This window comes from Toxorhynchites rutilus, chromosome 2 (genome assembly GCF_029784135.1).
Source record: "Toxorhynchites rutilus septentrionalis strain SRP chromosome 2, ASM2978413v1, whole genome shotgun sequence".
Classification (NCBI taxonomy): Eukaryota; Metazoa; Arthropoda; class Insecta; order Diptera; family Culicidae; genus Toxorhynchites; species Toxorhynchites rutilus.
In genome coordinates this window covers 190,284,000-190,288,433 of record NC_073745.1, presented here as the reverse complement: position 1 = coordinate 190,288,433, position 4,434 = coordinate 190,284,000, and positions in this window count along the sequence as shown.

Sequence of the window (4,434 nt, the reverse complement as noted above, 5' to 3'; positions counted from 1 at the left end):
TTGATGAGCGCCGAACCGAAGCTGCTCTGTTCTTGATGCGGGTTTTCTGATTGTCGTGAGCAGTTTTGCAAGCCAACTCGAGCACTCCGACGGCCGAAACTCTATAATCGCTGTTAGGTATACTGGTGCTCCGGCACCAATCCGTTCGGCCTAGTTACCCTTGCGGAGCAATCAGTGAATGCGGCCAACAGGGAACTGGAGACCGGCACGGTTCGAGTGAGACTTTGCCTTTCCCTTAACTTGTCCTCCTTTGTTACGTCCACGATGCCGATGCCGTACAACCACACGGGTTTACGGTTTGAAAGAAAATAAGATATTTTTTTGGGGTCCGCGTGTTTTATACTCTAGCGGTACACACTCACAGGATAAAGACAAATCGGCAGACTCAGCCAGAGGGGCGAGTCCAACGAGATGAACGAATGAGCGTTAAAAGGGAGTGATGGCAAAAAAATACATTCATTACGATTTGTTCGTTTGTTGGATTCACATGCAGGCTAAAAAGGGTCCTTTTCAGGATCACAAAATTATCTTCAATCTAAAGAGTTTATTGTTTTGTTGTCACTCGATATCCCCATCTTGTTCGGCTAAACCTTTCTGTTTAGCGATTGCATTTGCCAGTCGCCACAGCTTTCACAGTTGGAAAATTTCTTCCCATCCAGCTTTTGACATATTTTACAGTAAATTACATTCAATGCAACGTACCGAAGCGCCACTCAGTGTTGCATTGGAGGCGATTTGAACCTGCAATTGAACATTTGCGATGACAGTGGTACAGTGTCGACTTTCAATGTGCGGTCATAATTTGGATCTCTATGTTTACAAAAATGTCCAACTAAATAAGTCGCATTACATGTCCGTCCAATTAGCTAAATGTCGAACTAATTGTAAATTACTGTACTTTCAATTTGGAAACAATTTAAGAGTTGGTGAAAATTGAATAATCTTGAAAGTCCCCAACTATCAATAAGCTCAGAACTACTGCCAAATTCACATACTCATCAGATCCTGGCAAACAAATTATGAAAACATCAATTTGTGTTTTATTATTATTTTGGATAATGTTTTAGAACGCATTGAACTTTATTTCCTAAACTCTTTTTTGGAAGGTTTAATGGCCCTGAAAAGCGCCTTGTTTTATGGAATGGTTCCAATTTAGAAAACTTAGTACTCGTGGTTTTGAAAAAAAACCATTTCGAACGCCCTCGATGCCGCCTTGTTCTGGATTTGCCACCAAAGCAGATTGTAAAAAGAACAAACTTTTTTCTTCTGCTACCTGCTGCCGTTTTGCGATTGCGTTTGCCACTCGCCACTCGCTGCAACTGCCTGTTGTTGTCTTGATGTGTTCTGTTCTGAATGCGGTTTTTCTTATCGTCGCGAGCAGCTTTACCAGCCAACTCGATCACTTCGGCGGCCGAAACTATATAACGGCGGCTAGGTGGACTGGTGCACTGGTACTAACGCGATCGGCCTAGCTACCCTTGCGGGGAACTCCATATCAACACGGTTCGAGCGGGATTTTGCCTTTCCCTTCACTTTTCCTCCTTTACCATGTCCAGACATGGTTGCTTGGGTTGGTTTGTTGATGTGTTGAGATGCGAACCGATGTGGTGTACGGTTTGAATGAGAATGACCGTTACGGCAGCGGAGCGGGGATTTTTAAGCTGACTGGCTGGCTCGAGAATTACGCATGTGTGAGACTGCGACCAATGTTTCGTTCATTTTTTTCTTTTTCCTTTCCAATCGTGCTTCATTCTATTTCACTGCTGCTCTGGTTGCCCGTTTTGGTCGGTACGATTTGAGGAGCACAAAATGGACCAATCAAAAATGGGCACATAGTGCATTTTGACAATGCTTGATATTTTACAATTATTTAATTATTTATCTCAAGAAAAATGAAATGTTATTCGTTATGATAGATGCGTAGATATATTTCCTATCAATTGATGCAAAAACCTTTGCGATCTATTGAGAAATGCTCGAGTTATAAGCGTTCCAAATCTTGCATTTTTTTCTACTTGTTCAGTGCCTAGATTTCCATTTCACCCCCTATATCTTCCGGTTAGACGTAGTCCTACGTCAAAATCCCGCTCGAACCGTGGTGGTCTGCAATTTCCCGTAGGTGTATCCGCCAATTGCACCGGAAAAGGTAGCTAGGTCGAGCGCGTTAGTACCTGTGTACCAGTCCACCTAGCCGGCGTTATATAGCTTCGGCCACCGAAGTGATCGAGTTAGCTGGCAAAGCTGCTCGCGACGATAAGAAAACCTGCATTCGGAACAGAACACATTCGGTTCGGCGGACATCAAGACAACAGGCAGTTGCAGCGAATGGCGAGTGGCAAACGCAATCGCAAAACGGCATCAGGTAGCAGAAGAAAAAAGTTTGTTCTTTATACAAACTGCTTTGGCGGCAAATCCAGAACAAGGCGGCATCGAGGGCGTTCGAAATGGTTTTTTTCAAAACCACGAGTACTAAGTTTTCTAAATTGGAACCATTCCATAAAACAAGGCGCTTTTCAGGGCCATTAAACCTTCCAAAAAAGAGTTTAGGAAATAAAGTTCAATGCTTTCTAAAACATTATCCAAAATAATAATAAAACACAAATTGATGTTTTCATAATTTGTTTGCCAGGATTTGATGAGTATGTGAATTTGGCAGTTGTTCTGAGCTTATTGATAGTTGGGGACTTTCCTGATTATTCAATTTTCACCAATTCTTAAATTGTTTCCAGATTTAAAGTACAGTAATCTACAATTAGTTCGACATTTAGCTAATTGGACGGACATGTAATGTGACTTATTTAGTTGGACATTTTTGTAAACATAGAGATCCAAATTATGACCCCACATTGAAAGTCGACACTGTACCACTGTCATCGCAAATGTTCAATTACAGGTTAAAATTACCTCCAATCCGGCACTGAGTGGTGGTAATGCGACGTGCCATTGAATGTAATTTACTGTAAAATATGTCACAAGCTGGATGGGAAGAAATTTTCCAACTGTGAAAGCTGTGGCGAGTGACAACAAATCGCTAAATAGGAAGGTTTAGCCGAACAAGATGGGAATATCGAAAAACACAACACCAAAGGTTCTTTTCAGAACCATCAACATATTCATAAAGAGTAAACAGTAAACTAATCCATTTTTCAGGTAGATAGGTAGGTATTCACGTAGGTGAAGAAAATAAAACAATATATTTAAAATATATATTTAACAAAAGCTGTCCCCTTTGTATAGTCATACGTCACTCCGGTTATGTCCCCGACATTACCCACCCGTCTTTTATTATATCGGATATTGTTTTAGAAAGCATTGAACTGTATTTCCTAAACTCTTTTGACGTAGGACTACGTCTTTCATTTCTATACCGGGGTGTAAAACCAAAGTTTCGAGAACGAAAGCGTTACGCTGGAGACCGAGATTTTTTTTTACAAACTTGATTCTTGATTTTTTTCTAAAGGCTTTGTACTTATTAAATGCTCAACGCCGGGCATCTTTCGGCGTATGCATATATCGTACAATCAAAATGATGGCTGTGATAGGGAATGCATAGGTAGTCATCAACTCATTCACTATCATATATTTCATTATTGAGCACATTACCGTACCTTAAACTGTGGTTTCGGAGACGAATGAATTGTAAGATTTGTAGTATCCGTAAACAAAGTAAAAAAAAATAAAAACAAGAAGTGGGTTATATCTATGGTATAACCGCAATGGTGACGTAGGACTATCGTTGATTTAGTGATCATTTGTTTGAAGTTGAATCTGAATCCATTCTGAATGAAAGAATAAATGAATATTTGGGGGACTTCGAAAACGAGAGCGTTACGTTGGAGGTACAAGGTTTTATGCATCCAATATTGGATATGAAAATATCCTACTGATGGGGAAGAATAATATTCAGAAGCTTCCCTGCTAATTGCACTTGATTGAAAAATAACAGAACCAAATGTATTTGGTTGCAGTGTCATATGGATAGAAAACATTAAAATGAACTCTTTCGCATGAATGTATTTTTCAATTTCCAGGGGAACTGGCAGATGATTTTCCAGCAACGATAATATTCTTCCGGAATCTTCTCGATGCTGGATGGCATTTAAACGAAAGAAGTTCCGCACATATATATATATATATATATATATATATATATATATATATATATATATATATATATATATGTGTGTGTGGCGGCTGCTTCGATGTCTCAAACGGAACTGTTTTTCGATGCTGGTATTCTCTCGGTCGTCTTCTCTTCTTCTTTCATCGACTTTTCTGCGCTCCCTCACAATTCCAAACTAATTGAATGCGTTTCAGGTCAGGTCAGGTAATGAATCTCTTGATCCCTCGCCGTCCAGCTCGTCCAGCTCGTTCAACTCGTTCAGTAATGATGTTGTCTTACTACGTAGTAGTCCTACGTCAAAAAGAACTGAG